A 17,454-nucleotide genomic window follows, 5' to 3' on the forward strand; every position below is an offset into this window, starting at 1 on the left:
TTATTATTATTAAAGTTTTGCGTGCTGGGACTGTTACGTTCCTTTGCAGTACCTAAATTATACTATATTATATGGATCTATTCTGACATAAAATCCGAACAGTATTTACTCCTAATAACAATCGAACGCTGTCTTTCATTGAATACGAATGCTAACCATTACGCAATAACAGAACGTAAGTTCTATTGAACTTAAGACAAATTTATGGTGAAATGAAGAAAGTGAGAAAAGTCCACGCACTCTCTTTTTGTTCACCAAAAGTTCACTTGGCCCAAACTAGTATACAACCAGGGACCCCAAGCATCAGAGGCGAGGATTTAGGAGTTTGATTTCTGGGCTTTCGGCATCTATGGTCATTTAGCCCGTCACCTATGAGGAATGACGTCCCTCTTCGATCACACTATCCGATGAAAGGGAAGGAAGAAAGCGGCCTGGGACCTGTAAGTTAGGTACCACCCCGGCATTTGCGTGGTGTGAATGAGGAAAACCCAGGAAAACCCCATTCAGGACGGCTGGCCTGAAATAGCCTTGTACACTGTTTCGACCGAGTGCCCCACCGAGAATCGAACCCGGGATTGCTCGCACCGAGGGCATCAGAGGTGAGTACTCAACTAGTGAGCCACCAAAGCTAAAATTTTCCACAATGGAAATACCTGAAATGAAACATTGTTTGGCATTCTATGTGATATCAAAATATTAACAGTGTTACCTATCCAACATAAAGGTGTATGTTTTAAATGGAACTATGTCAAGTTATTACAAATTTCAAATCTGCATGTTAAACGAACATTTACAATGTTATACTTTTTATTCAGCATTGTAAACTAACGATGCGACAGCATTAAAAACATCCAGTGTTTGGTAGCCTCTACAGCAGTAATAATGCAAATGATACAGACGTAGCAATGCACATCTAAATACTTTTGTGTCTAATGCTATCATCATTATATGACGGATTTTGAATGAATGCGAACAAAGTTACAGGGGATTGAAAATTTGACTTTTATCAAAAATCTTTATTTCGAAAAACTGTTTAGATAAATATCTCATACAATTACACAAATGGTTTTCAATAGTGTGAAGTTCATAATACCATTTACAGCAATTTGATATCTCAAACCATTTTGGAGATATGGTAAAAACTGTTAACGCTTGCAACACTGCTTAACATTATGTAATTTCGAAAGCACTGAAATTACACCCAACAAAAAGCATTGTTGTAATGTTATAGAGGCAAAGTAAATTAAAAATTATTTTTAAAAGCTCCCATAAATACGCCATTTTAAACAATACCGGTATATCAAATTTTACCGTTTTTTAAATACCTCCCGAATAGTATGAGATATCTATTTAAAAAATTACAACTTTAGTTTGGGTTGGCAACACTGTTAATGTTGTGGTATCACAGAGTATGCCAAAGAATATCTCATTTCCGATATTTGTATGGTTCAAAATTTCAACGTCAATGTTTCATTAAAAGTTACACGGGCGTATCAAAGCAAACGGTCCACCCTACATAAGCTTTCCATGTATCTTTTCTTTTTAAAATTGGCTGTAATCTTTATTTTATCTTTTTAAACAAAATTCACTGATATAGTGCCAGTACCTTTAAGTTTATTGATGGCCAGTAACTAGTATTTTATCTTTGCTACTAGGATTAGATGCTCCCTGTTAAGCACATACATTTTCCGCATATAGGTGATTCAACATCTTCAGGCTGTTTCATCAAAAATATTTAATGTGGTTTCTGGGAAACAATGATATTTCAAAATGCTCCGGGAGTTTCTACTAGGCATTCTTTTCTCATAATTCTTCTGCTTAACGTCTAGTGATTTCTTTATCATTACTAAGCCTACACGTTCACAAAAAAATCTAATTTCTTTTTGCCTTCTTCAATTCTCAGTTTGATAGATATGATCTGCAATTGCGCACTATTCTTTTACTTGCATTCATACTACTTGATGTAATTGAACACATTTTTCAGAATACCAATTTACATTTTGTAAAGGCTAGGGTATATCTCTTGACGAAAGATAATATATACCCGTTACTCTTTTAAACTAATTTTCCAATGATTGATAAGAAATTTCCACCAATGATCGTTGCATGCTGTTATTCCATACAGGAATGAATTCAGGGGATAGCCCGGGGGAGGAATCTCTCCCCCGAAGAAACTCTTAAAGTTTCAATCACAAAATGTAGAAATTACTTCACCCAGAATCCCCCCCGACGAGTTCATATTCCCCCCGGTGAAAATGTCTGAATTCAACACTGATTCCATATCTCAGCACACGACCACAGTTATAAATTCTGATCTATAGATATCAAATCACTTCATTTCTTAAGGCTATATTAAGATCACATTCACAGACATCACAACGCACTTGCTTTTCATATGGATAAAGCATCCATACCCCAAATTTCGTAGGTTTGCATAGTGTACTAGTTATTCGAACTCATTCCAACCTCTTAATTTAGACTCTCAATCTCATATTTTCTGAGTTTGATGGAACTTAAATCTTAGTGTACTATCTTTATTGTGAAGAAAATTTAGGATGCATAGTGAAACGTTTCCATTTTCGGTTACTCAAAATTTGCATATTTGACTAGCAAAAATACTGATCTTTTATATGGTTTTTGGTTTCCATACACCATCACTTTCGATTTCCCATCTTTATTTTTCATGTAGTCATCTTGACACGAAAAGAAAGAAAAAAGAAATCACTTCTTTCAAAAGTTATACACCGTTATCTCTACGTAGGATTAAAGCAAACATAATCGTGTATTCTTCGTCTTCTTGCAGCCATTCTTGAAAACTATGTTTCAAAACATACAACTTACAGCTGAAAGTCATACGGAGGAAATGACTATTCAATTTTAAAATATATTTACGTACAGTGAAATAACAGCTTACAAACAAAGAGTGAATGAGCTTTTTAAGAAAATATGAACAGAAAAGCACCTGTTTAGTGAACTATTCAAAAATTATTCTTTTTCTCCTGAATTCAATTAATAATTAGCCTTATCAAGCTTATTTCTGTATTGTAAAAAATTTAGCATATTTACAATGAACCACTATATTCAGTATATTACTATTCTAGTTCTTCTAGAATAGCAATACAATTCTAGAAGTATTCTTCCAGTATATTAGTATTCAATAACAATCAAATTTAACATGTAGAATAGACATCAAAATGGCATTAAACTATCAACATAATAATAACTGATCGTTGTTTTATTTTAACCATATTCTAGTATTACAGTTAGTTGACTGTAATTTAATAGTAACGTTATTGAACTATATTTGCTAGTTTCTATTGTAATTTGTTGAAAAATCCTACACTGCAACACAATTCTCTCTTCAAAGTTTCACTTTATAGAGCAAAATACAGTATATTGTAGTGTGTTGTTTTAAATCAGTTTCGTTGTAAGCCATGAGCACAATGAACAATTAATCAAGTGCAGGATGATTTCAAGGACCACGTGCTGATCTATATACGTTGTCAATAAATAAATTGTTTGTTCTAATACGAGCGAGACACGCTGGCTCAGCTAGAGCGCTTACCTCTGGTGCGTGGGGTCTTTGGCTCGATCTCCAGCCAAGTAAGTAAGTTTGCAGTGTATAACATCATGTTCATGGGTTTTCTCAAAGTACTCTCGTTTCCTCCTACATCCTCATTTCACCAATTATTCCATCATCATTCATTTGTCTTAATCAACCAACCGTCTTTCTTAACCTAAAGAGCATAATCGTGGTATGTTAAACTGAAAATTTCATTCCATATGTTTTAATAAAAGATTTCTCGTGGCTAAGCGATCAGTGTACGCATCTTTGGCATGGAGGACCGGGGTTCAATTCCCGGCGGGTACTCATTAGGTTCGGATACCACGTTAAGCTGTAAGTCCACGTCTCATATAGGCTTGCCGCTGAAAGGGACACTAGACTCAAATCAATCCAATCCCAAATGTTGTTCTAATAAGGGCTATACTTTTTTTCTATAGATGAAATATTTAAATTATTATTTAATACTGACATGTTCATTTTACAAACATTTTGTTAAGTTCATCGAAAACAGCATGATTTTACTTACTTGCAGTATGATTTTTTTTATATGTAAACATTGATTTTTTTCAAGTATAAATTACTGTATCGCTAGGATCAGTTCTAGTAACCGTTTACATTTTTATTCTTGCGTACAGATGAGTAAGTATCGGTGCCAAAATATCGCTTACTCTCTGCCTATAACATAATTATTAAGAACATTGTTTGAACCAGGAATATATATATACCTATGCAGATCAATGATTAATTACTAATATGTACCCTTAAACTTGTTTCCAAAACTGTTTTACGAACGAGGAATTTTGACACCTGTATTAAAAATCATTTTGTCGGTTGTCATATGTCTTGTGTCTGCGTTAGGAGCAAGGATTAAGGTAAATTTTTATAACTCCGAGCTTTTAAAAATAATTTCTGAGGAATTTCACTCACTAGAAAAACACACTAATCATGATCACCATAATACTACTTCAAAATCAAGACAATTCAAGCCTTTGTTTTATTTATTCATTTTAGTTTACTCTTACATCTCATCACTGTAGTATTTAGGATATAGAGGACAATGAGAAATGAATGATGGGGAGCAATGAAATGAAGTCATGAGCCTGTCTCGAAAACACCAGCCGGTTAATCTGAAATTTGTTGATGGGAAAATTACACTCTTGAGCCCGAATTAAGTTGCATTAGAAACAAAGGACTTCAAAAAGACAAACCTCTGAATGTGATAGCTTATGAAGCTGTACGTTCTTCAGAAACACATTTTATCTTAAGAGTGTACTGCCGTATTCAACTACCACATCTTCTTACAACAAATCAAAACAAGGTCACTAGCAGCTGTGTTTTGTATTAAAAGTTTACAATTTCTAAGAACAAAAAAATTCAACAAAGAGACAACTTATTTGAAGTTACAATCATTGAGTAATTTTTTCTTAGAGGATAAGATCAGAATTTAGAGGTCTCGACATGGACATATTGTAATGGTCACTTTACCGAAAGAGTACAAATACGCATCTTTCCCAAAATTATTTTACGGGCATACTGATCTCTTTACAAACTTACTACTTAACAGTGAACTTCTCACTATAAAAGAGCAAGAGGTCACAGCTTTTCTTTTAAATTTTAAAATATATAACATATTAACGGAATTGTTATGACTGTGCACGAAATTCACTAAAACCACTCGAAAGTTAATTTTAGCATTTATCAGCAGAAAGTGAAACGTTTCAGTGACTTTCATTAACTATGTTTAACATCTTGGAGCAGAGAAGAACATTCGTGCCAAGCTTCACAGCAGCACCCGTGAAAAGATCCATAAGGAGTCTAATTTCCGAGTTTAACAGCAAACTGTTGATGCATCTGAGCGATAGCAGGCGGCAACGAAAGGAAGCGAGAGCTGCCAACCGGATCAAGAGTGTTGCCGAAAGCCTCAAAGACTGCCTTGTACCAAACAACACAAATAGCATACATGGAGCGCACGATAAGTGTTCAGACAAGATATAACTGTAGTACAGTAACATTACTTCAACTTATGATAGAAGAAATTACGAAGTCCAAATGACCCTGCATATCACATGCTTGTTATCGCTACTATATGTTAGTTTTATTATTACGTGCACCTTGATACTGATATTGTACATTTCTTGTTTCTACATTACGGTAGGTACTTTTTATCTCTGCTTTATGTTTCTTTTGATAAAATAAGGTATATAATTTATTTATTTTCCTCTGGAAAATACACAAAGAAGAACTTATTAACGAACTACAATCAAATCGTGCACTTGAGCGGTTTTTTTTTCTTTTTCGTGAGAAATTTTTCTTTATGAAAAGTATAAAGAAGAAGAATACAATAGTACATATATGAAAGTTTGACAAACCAATATGCATCATGAAGTTTTTCTTCGTATTAAAAGCACAAATAATAATAATATTAAAAACTTCAATACAGTTTAAAGTAAGATGAAAAGATCAAATGTGTTTCAATGCATATTTTCATGGCTGACTATCGTAATACTGAAGAAAAATGTAGTGCCAGCATAAAATAGTAACGAAATACTCAAATCGTTATAAAAGCTTCGTTTTGAGTCCCGAAGCTGCTAATTCCGACTAAATTATTTAAAGCTATGATTTTTCCCACTTACAAATCGTAACTCTCAGGCAGACTAAGAGCCAAGCTGACGACAGCTATTGTCAGTCAGAGTACAATACTCTTTTGCGATTGTATGAAAAACCACTGATTAAGATGTGTTGTTTCTCTCTCCTCACAGATACGATGCGATGCGAATTGCGAAGTAAGCCTTCATCTTCTTCGAAAGTATCATTCCACTATTTCTTATAATATCAAATGGAAACCACGGAAGATGGTATAGAATAGTATAGAGAAATTTCCGAACCCAACGCCATGAATTCCATCTATTTATAATTGAGACATTTTTTAAGTGTTAGTTGTGATGCTCGAGTAGAAGTCTTTTTAAATCTTGCTTCTGGACGATTGGGGAGGGGGGGGACGTAAGTAGTATTAATGTTTGTCACTTGTATATTACTGTGCTATTGATTAAAATATAAATCTTAAACACAGGTGGAGCAACTACTCCACTACCCTTCTAAATGACGCACCTTAACTCGAGTTTTGTGTAACGCAGAGTAGCATAATTTCCCATGCGATCTAGTAAGAAAGTATTTTTTAAAAAATTAAAATGCAGAAATCATTTTGCTGTTTCATCATGAAATTTTGAATATATAAAAAAGGACGGTATATTTTATAGATTCAACCGTCTAGTCTATATTCCAACCATATATGAAACTTCTGTACCCTTTTTTCATTGATTTTTATCCCGTTGGAAATATAAATGACATTGTTAAGGGATCAATACCAGGGACTGACTTGAACATGTTGTTTGTTAGTTTAGCCTAACCCAAGCAAATACTGTAGTGGAATCGCTTATTTACTCTCTCAGAAAGAGACTCCCGTTATCTATTCTCTGGTCGGCAAGTGAGTGGTATACATACGCAAATTAAATAAAGTTAGAAACAAAATAACAAATTGTTTAGTTGTGCGGATTCATATCTGAATATCCAAGAAAATAAATCAAAGAAGAACAAGGCTTGCTTTGCACAATAATACCTTTCCTGAAATCGTGGAACACCTTGAAGAAGTGTATATGTGGTGTGACGTTTAAAAATACAGGTATCTGCCATAACTGGATAGATGTCAACTCTCACAAAGGAATATTAACGGGAACGTAGGTGTTTTTAACAAAAGGTAGATCTTCTCTTTCTTTCTGGCACTCTAATTCTCGTTCTCTGTGAAAGATCCAGTGACGTGAATGGAAAATTCATTCCGAAAAAAAGACTTTCACCACTCTTATGACTTCTTTTACACTGAAAGAAGAAAATGGTAGCAAATATTTTATAACCACCTGACTCTACAGGCCTTCACTTTCAAAGAAGTGTATCACCAGCAAAGATTATTTTTTTCCCTCCCGTTATACGAGAAAGTTTCTTGTAATTTTTAACAATGAAAACAGTACAAGGCATAACACCACTTTTACTAATAATCGGAATTACAGCAGTTCTTTGTTTCTTTCTGTAATTTAAAATTTCACAGAGTTTCAATTATCATATGAACATGATTACACAAGAATATTTCTCAATTCACTTTCAACTCACTTTCCATTGCAAGTCACTTTCAGCTCGCTTATGAAATGTAATGAAAGAGAAGGGGATGTAATATAGCCTCCAAACAATCTTATTTCTTTGTTTTCAAGCACACATCAAGGTCATATGAGATTCCAAGGAGTCATAAATACTACTCCAGTCCATTTGGAAATGCTAATTCCTTACTGATGAATTTCGGAAATGATAGTTTAAAGCAGGGTGGAAAAAAATCATGATTTTTTTCAAAAAAATCATTTTTGTTGATTTTTTTGATTTAAATCGATTTTTTTGATTTAAATCAAATCTTTTTCTTCGTATAATACAAGTCGCGAACTGAAGAAAAAACATTAGGAATTAGTATTAAATGTTAATTATGTCATTTACATGAAAGTATTGGGTTTAAATTTTGAATTAATTCCCAATCATTAACCTATTTCAATCCCAAACAATGTTTCTTAAGCATTAAGGAAAAAGTACAGTAATGTATATCAACATGACACTTTTCTTTTCACGAAAGTTACTGATATTTGGCAGGGGCATATTTTTAAACAATGGGAACTAGCTAGCGGCACGAAATCCATATAAAGTACATAAATTTCGCCTAAAATTAACTAACTCACTCTATGACCTATGGAACCCGGAGGTTCAGTGCCATGTTCACAAAAGCTCTCCACTGACTTCTATCCTTAGTCAACTGGATCCAGTTTTTACTTTGTATTCCTATTTCTGCGAGATGCAACTTAATATTGTCCTCCCATCTGCGTCTAGGCTTCCTAATGGTCGTTTTCGGATTGGAATTTCAGTTAAAACTTTGAAAGCGTTCCTACTTTCTTCCATTCTCGCTACATGTCCTGCCCACCTGGGCCTCCAAGATTTGATGACCCTAACAATGTTTGGTAAATGGTATAAATTATGCAGTTCCTCATCATGAAGTTTTCGCCATTCCTCATTTCCATTCCTTTTGGTTCCGAATATTCGTTTCAGGATTTTATTCTCAATTACTTTGTCTGCGTTCTTCCCTCAGCGTAAGCGACCATGTTTCACAACCATACAGCACAACAGGCATAATTATCGTTTTATATATTTTAAAGCTTCAAATTCCTCGACACAATTCGCGACGATAAGAGATTTTGAACTGAATCATAACACGAATTCCCTGTAGGAATTTTCCGCAGGAATTCCAAAATAAAGAAGAAACACTTATGATTGTTAAAAATATGCTTTATGTGACGTGAAAAACAGTTCAAATGCGAGTTGTCCGTGCATTTAAGACATCTATACATACACGTTTTTATACTTTTCTGTTGGTTATTTTATTTCCTCTGACAATTTTTCCTGCACAGGCACGGCAAACTTTTGCGATCACATCGTAGATCGCGGCATGTTCTGCAATGGGGTCAAGTATCCACTTTATCAAAAAAAAAAAAAAAATCGATATTTTAACGCATCCAAAATTTGTCGTATTACGATCCCGAGGAACTTCTTTGTGTTTAGTACATAAATTTCGCCCAAAATTTTAAAATCTAATTTTTTTTCTTGTTTTGGAGAGGGGATCGGACCCCTCTAAATACGCCCCTATTATCTGGAAACAAACAAATAGACGTGTACACAAAAGAGTTTTCATCTTAAATGTCCATGGTGATTTCTCCGTTGGAATAGAAATTTTAAAAACTTGTGTTACAAAGAGAAGAAAGCAGGGTTTACCCGTAACCCGTTCAAACGGGATTTTCCCTAATCGTTCCCTACATACTAGTTTTCATACTGTGCTTACATACATTTGAGTCTCATTGTATTATGATTATTATCTTCCATAATCGAAATAACAGAAGAGAAACGGGATTTTACTTACTTTCACTTTAAATTAATTCATTTCGGAATTTGATTTAAATCAACGATTTTTATTTAAAAAATCAAGTGATTTAAATCTTGATTAAAATCGTGATTTAAATCAGACTGATTTAAATCAATCCACCCTGGTTTAAAGTAAAATCGCTGTTTTCTTTGAACCAACATAAACTGAATATAAAAGACTATGATATTTTATTTATATTATGCGCTATAAAGTTATTCCGTAAAATTACTAATAATAATTGAATAACATACTGCCATTATATCAATGTTCAATTACAATTTAACGCAATATGAGGAATTCTGCTGATAAAATAAACAATGGTTCAATATTATAATTATTAACACTTAAATGTCCATGAATCACTCGTATTCGTGGTGCAAAAGTTCTAAACGGAAATGAATCAATAAAAGTTCAATATAGAGTAGAATAGTTTTTGTTTCGTGTGATCACGTTAATTAGAACCCAAGATATAAAATCATTTGCCTAACTTCATAAATTTTGCTAAAATGACCGGTCGGTTCCAGCTTTTTTTCTGTCTATTTCAATGAAGAGTTTAAAGGTTATTTTAAAACTCATAACTTTAATGTTAACTTTATTCGTTGTGTTACGCTATATTGTGATTAACAGTGTAGTATATTTAACAGTAATTCTTTATATTTTTATTGGACATCTAAGTAAACTGAACCAAATACCCAATATATACTGAAGATAACAGAACATCGCCACAATGTAATGGGGATGACAAATCATCGCCAGACATAATGGCGATAACACATCATTGCCATATTATTATTATTATTATTATTATTTATTCTTCGGCGTCCTTTCTTAACTTCCAATATTTTCTTCTATTTTCAAATCATCGATCAGTTATGTTCTTTTCTTCTTATTCCTGGCTTTCCTTCTATCCTCCCTTCTATGGCAGGACGAAGAAGACAATTTCTTTACAAAATGTGTCCAATTCAATTGGCCTTCCTACGAAAGATGCTATTGCTAGATTGTAATGGAGAAAATTGTTCCGACTAAATTATGACTGTCAAAAAATCAATAATGTTTAGATGTTTCCTTGAGTTGATTTTGAGTTTAACCTCCCTTTCAGCAGCGACGCTATATGGGACGTGGACCTACTGATTAACGTGGAATCCGAACCGAGAATCGAACCCGGGTTTCCCACGCCAAAGGTGTGTACGCTAACCGCTTAGCCACGACGTTCTAGATGTTTAATTGAATATCTGGGGATAGTTCAGTTGGGAGTGAAATCTACGTATATTCTTAATAATCTTCAGCATGCATACACACAAAATTAGAGAATTTCTTAAACGTATTCAGTCGGTGCAACCATTCTCAGGCACATCCCCTGGTTTTCTTCTGTATAAACATGAATATAATTACGCCCAATAAAATATCTAACGAATATGTAACATCAGAATCAATCATAGTCAGTAGAACTTAAAAAAAAGAATGCAATGCGGGCAATGATTACAAAATGTTGTTGTGCACTTATTCTTGCAGATGAAATTCGCAATTATATATTATATATAAATCCATAACTATGAATGAGACCAAAATCTCTATGTAATCTTATGTACACAATTGGATCCATTTATATCCATGAATGAAAAACAGGATTAAAATTATTTTTATCGTTATCGTAGAAAGCCATCCATATCAATATACCTAAGTATGGTTTATTGCCATTCAAGTGGAAGATATTGAGTTGCTTCAGCCACAAAAGTTTAGTAGTCTTGTCAAAGATAGTAACTATTTAAATTCTAGATTTCCCATTGCTACAGGAAATGTAGATGCAAGTGGTTTACTCAATTAAAAAAAATCGCTTAGTATTGATTGCATTCCGTTAGTCCCGTCAATTTGTGCAATTCAGCATATCGATAGTCATATTTGGTCAATGGCTTCAGAGTTTGATGCACTGACCGTAACACATAATTAGATGATTGTCAAGAAAATAAACTGCAGGAAAAAGAAAGAAAGACAGAAAGAAAGAAAAAGAACTTCCAGGACAACCTCAACGAACTTTTGAATGAGCCTTACAATTAGTACAATGTTGATAATTTTCTTCAAATGCCGTACTATTTTCTTTCTTTGCATGTAATAAGGAAGGTGAATACCAAATTCCAATGTCTTGAATGTGTATGAACACTGATGAAATTCTTTAATGAATTTTTGCTCTGTTTAACTTTAGATAAACTGATTATATACAACTGCTTTAGTCCGACATAGTCTTTGTTATTTCTTCATAAAAAAGAAGGAAACACCCAGCTTGACTCAACTCGCTGGAGTCAATATCCTTCAACTTATTATCCTAATAGTTTTAAATTGTAGTACTAGTAGTAGCATCGCATTATATAGTCATATAAATGATTATTTCTTTAAAATGTTGTTAAAACAACGACTGCGAATGGTCATGCAGTGGGTTGATCGGCTTAAGTTCTTCAGGGCTTCATTCCATCCAGTACAGTTTTAGTGTACAAAACTAGCAAAAAGTACTATTTATTAAGATGTGTAAAGATGATACTACTTGCTCACTCAAAGATTCCTACCCATCTCTTGTTTGTGCTACATATATATCGTAAAATATTTAATACATTGTTATGATTTCTCATCTCAGTACTACAAGCAACAGTTTTCAATAGAAAGCACACACACGTTGGTGGGTACAATCGATTACTTCAACAAATTATCTGTTCTCATCACTGTGAAGATATGAAATGCTACGCTAGTGTGTTACATGGTGTCGAATAATATAGACATACAAATACGATTAATTCCTCGCACAATTTCCCCATATCTTTAATAACAACCAAATATAAACATTAATTCAAGGTACAATATTACCTAATAATGGTAGTCATCCTGTTTAAAAATTTGACAGGACCAAAAATGTATCCAGAAACAAATAGAAAGAGGGTATACGGACAAAATCTCGCGGCCGAAACATCGCCGCCCAGAATCTCGCCGGCCAAAACCTCGCGGGACAAAATCTCGCCGGGCCAAAACCTCGCGTGGCCAAAACCTCGCCGCCCAAAACCCCGCGGGACAAAATCTCGCCGGGCCAAAACCTCGCGTGGCCAAAACCTCGCCGCCCAAAACCTCGCGGGACAAAATCTCGCCAGGCCAAAACCTCGCGTGGCCAAAACCTCGCCGCCCAAAACCTCGCGTGGCCAAAACCTCGCCGCCCAAAACCTCGCGGGACAAAATCTCGCCGGGCCAAAACCTCGCCGTGCCAAAACCTCGCCGCGAATGAAACTTTTCTTTAAAATTAACCCAATGTGTTTCCTAATATGCAATTCCACATTACAAATAATAATAATAATAATAATAATAATAATAATAATAATAATAATATACAAAACATCGGGCTTTCTCGGGTTATTCCCGTTTCCTCCCACTTTCTTTATTCGATCATTTCCTTCATCCTTGTCATCTACGTCTCCTTTAACCTATAGGACATAATCAAGGGACGTCGTAAAAACTCATATATTGTTTCATATTTTCATAAATATTATTAGATTTTTGTTAAAATTTTAAGTTTTTGGATGTTCCAAAGTTCACGAAACTAACCTCGTTAGTTGTCATTACCTTCCTTATGCAGACTTTCTTTCCCTATAACCAGTTTAAAAACATCCTGTCGCCCTACCTTCACATTGTAATCCTCTAATACAGAAATAGAATTTTCATGTGGTATCGCGGGACTTGGTCAAATACCCGTGATACTTCTTCTGAAACAGCGTCTTTTATACCGTCATCCTTATCATCTGTTGGAACATTTACATTTTGGTCAGGCGAGATTTTGGGTATGGCGATATTTTGGGGCGCGAGGTTTTGGCCCGGCGAGATTTTGGCCCGCGAGGTTTTGGGTGGCGAGGTTTTGGCCAGGCGAGGTTTTGGCCCCGCGAGATTTTGGCCCGCGACGTTTTGGGCGGCGACGTTTTGGCCAGGCGGGGTTTTGGCCCGGCGAGATTTTGTCCCGCGAGGTTTTGGGCGGCGAGGTTTTGGCCAGGCGAGGTTTCGGCCTGGCGAGATTTTGGGCCGCGAGGTTTTGGGAGGCGAGGTTTTGGCCAGGCGAGGTTTTGGTCCGCGAGGTTGTCGCCGCGAGGTTCTGGCCGCGAGGTTTTGTACCCAAACCAGAAAGAGATTTGTGAGAAAAAAGAAGATGACGACGAAAGACAAGAAAATTCTTATTACAGCTCTGAAAATTACTGAAAATTTCATATTATTCAGTATAAACTTGAGGATTTCAGGGAGGCTGACCCAACACACTTCTCGGTACGGTCTTGGAAAATATTATATATACCTAGGTACAGATATTATAAAACACGGTACTCTATTTTATAGAACACACACACACACACACACACACACACACACACACACACACACATACACACACACACACATATATATATATATATATGTGTGTGTGTGTGTGTGTGTGTGATCTATACAGAAGGGTACTGGCAAACTAATTCTCCATCCCCACCCCGGAATCAAATATAATACTATTATGGCGAAGAAGTAACTTAACTACTACTTAACTTAAGTAACTTAATTACAAGTTTTAGCTCCGTATATAACTAAACATTTGAATATGGAATTGTCAAATCCAAAAAAATGCGATTTGTTATGGAATAAAAACATGGGTGAAATACAAATAAAAAAGAAATGTAAGGACTTACAATTTGATTTCCGATTTTTTTAGTTGTTTTTCGTACTTTGGGACAGAGATAGTCCAAATTAACGCAGGTAATATATATACACAGTGGCGGATCCAGGATATTATCAAGGGAGGGGCTAAACCATAGTTTGCAGCTTTATCCAGTGTAAAGCAGAATTGAAGCCCATTTTATCCAGTGTAACCCCTATAGCCCCCCTTGGATCCGCCTCTCTCTCTCTCTCTCTCTCTCTCTATATATATATATATATATATATATATATACAGGGTGGGCCATTTTAATTAATCCACGGAAATATCTGAAAAATGATAAAACATAGAAGAAATGTTTGAAGTACACGTTATATATTGCTAAGGGGGAAAACCATTTCCGCCAAAAGTACCCCTCCCCACCCCCCGGAAATGGGGGTAACTTTGAAATGTCAAATGGAAACATGGGTCGAGTAATACCTCGTTCGAAAGGTCTTGAAAAACTAAGTAACGCTGTACCAAAATTTGTTTCATATGGAGCACCAGTTTCAAAATGGCCGCCATGATATAGTTCGGAAACTCCAGTAGCCGTAGTATGAAAACCATGGGAGGTAAATGAATGGAAAAAAATTGAAATACGTAAATATCATAGGGCATATCGAATGATGTGACCCCTGCGATCCCAGCGGCTTCCCTGAAGGGATCTTGTGAGCTAACTTCAAAATTTCAATGTCCGACCGGACAACGGTTCGGGCGTACGCTTGACCTACCCAATGCTGTTTGGAAAACAGACTTCAGGGATAGAGAATTAGTGCACTCAGTTAATGCGGATGGCCACAGTAAAGGGCGCCCATAAGGGGGGCAAGGGGGGCTCTCGCCCCTCTAGAGGAAATTGTGCTTCGGAATATCGAAAACTCAATAGACTTTTTAGAATAGCTACAGCAAAATTTGAAACTATATTTGAAATGTCGCTTTTTCTTGCCTCCCTTGGAAACCACAACATGGGCGCCCTTGGCCACAGTTACATTTTGATTAACTATTAGCACTCATGTCATATTGTGAGCTTGAGGGACGAAACAGTGTGTACGTATATCCCCGAAATGCTTTCCGAATAACCAGCACGCATTGCATAAACGTTTCTGTGGCGACGGAGATTAGCAAATTCACACGTTTGTAAGTTCCAGCAACTGCATTATTAGACAACTTCTTTCGTATAACGTTCCTTCTGTTTTCGCATCAAATCATACTTAGCCATACAGATATGCGTTACCATTCAAATAAAATTTCACCTTTTTTTAGTCACTGCAGCGTCATCCTTACAAACAAATGTTTCAACCATACCATACCTATTTGTAGCGTAGCCGTAATTTGTAAATTAAAGTAGAGTTCTCATTTGAACTTTCACTGTTACTTTCCACCCCACTCACATACAGAACACAGGAAAATATTATTTTGCAGGACTTGGATATCTCTCTATACATTATGGCAATTTTACTCTAACATTTTTATCTCTGTTGTATCATTCTCGAGCCTTGGAACGCCTCCGTGGTTTTCCTATTTAATTTTCGTTATTTTCATTTATCTCTACCCGTATTCATACTATGGGCACTAGACATTTTCTTAGACACATTCACCATGTCTTGGCGATCATTTTGAAAACGGTGTCTCATGTCGAAAATATTCTTACAGAAGCTGTTTGATATTCATTTGTCTATGTAACATGATGTTACTCGCTTCAAGTTGCTATTTGAAATTTTCAAGTTGGCCCCGGATACCTTTCAGTGGAGTCACCCCGACAACACCTCTCGATGTGCCTTACGTCAGTTACCTACTCCAGTTTTTCTTCGGTTGATTTATCTCCAATCGCTTTCATACTACGGATACTAAACCTTTTCTCTGACACTGATACTATGTTTCGGCGGCCTTTTGAGAACACTGCCATTTCAGCTCAATCGTTTTCTCCTGCAAGATGTTTGATTTTGCAAGATTTATGGAACGAGGTACCACTCGACTCATGTTACTATTTGAAATCTTGAAGTTAGCCCCCAAGACCCCTTCAGGGAGGCCACTGGGATCACAGGGACCACACCATTCGATATGCCCTATGATATTTACGTATTTCAATTTTGTTCCATTTATTTACCTCCCATGGTTTTCATACTGCGGCTACTGGAGTTTCCGAACTATATCATGGCGGCCATTTTGAAACTGGTGCTCCATATGAAACAAATTTTGGTACAGCGTTACTTAGTTTTTCAAGACCTTTCGAACGAGGTATTACTCGACCCATGTTCCCATTTGACATTTCAAAGTTACCCCCCGTTACCCCCATTTCCGGGGGGTGGAGAGGGGTACTTTTGGCGGAAATGGTTTTCCCCCTTAGCAATATATAACGTTTACTTCAAACATTTCTTCTATGTTTTATCATTTTTCAGATATTTCCGTGGATTAATTAAAATGGCCCACCCTATATATATATATATATATATATATATATATATATATATATATATATATATATATATATATATATATATATATAGTAATAGCTAGTTCATATATTCATGTACAGTGAAACCTGTCAACAACGGACACTATTGGAATATTATCTGTACATAGATATAAATATAAGTATAGGAAAATCGGAATACTATACTCATTGTTAGAATTATTGGGGAAATGTCAAGGGGAAATCCTTCTCTGTAAAGAATCAAAAGTATGGACGTACACTACAAATATAATGCTTATGTAATAATTTTTCTTATCAAACACAAGTAATATGTTTTAAAAATCCCTTAATTCGCTTACTGACTTTATTAAAAGCAACTCAATAAGAGCATGCAACATTATTGTCAAATATTAAAAATATAGACAGAACTAACTAAACATTTATGAACTCCTTGGGAGAGAGTCTACAATACTTGTTTGCCGAGTACTCCTAGGGTACACAAGTTGTTGGTTGAATTTCGCGTGTAACTGCTGGATCAGTTGAAGGGATCAATTGAAGATTTATTTTCAGATTAAAAAATACGTTCTGTGCTAAATACTCACGAGTTGAGAATAATTTCTGCCCGTAGGTTGCTAAAACGTTGGCGATATTACAAAAATGTCCGCGTCTGTATCTGAAAGTGTCCATAAAATGGAGGATTCTCTCCCTTAATATTTGCCGGGGCAGAAAGGTTGTCTGTATTATGGATGTCCGTTAAGAGAGGTTTCACTGTATTTTTC

The 17,454-nt window shown here is 35.5% G+C and overlaps 1 protein-coding gene across 1 annotated transcript in view; it reads right to left on the reverse strand.

Moving 5' to 3' along the window:
* LOC145665999 (uncharacterized) overlaps nucleotides 1–17,454 on the reverse strand; it is a 600,563-nt gene that overhangs the window by 155,402 nt on the left and 427,707 nt on the right. The window lies entirely within an intron of this gene.

This window comes from Thermobia domestica, chromosome 12 (genome assembly GCF_964235325.1).
Source record: "Thermobia domestica chromosome 12, izTheDome1.hap1.1, whole genome shotgun sequence".
Taxonomy (NCBI): Eukaryota; Metazoa; Arthropoda; class Insecta; order Zygentoma; family Lepismatidae; genus Thermobia; species Thermobia domestica.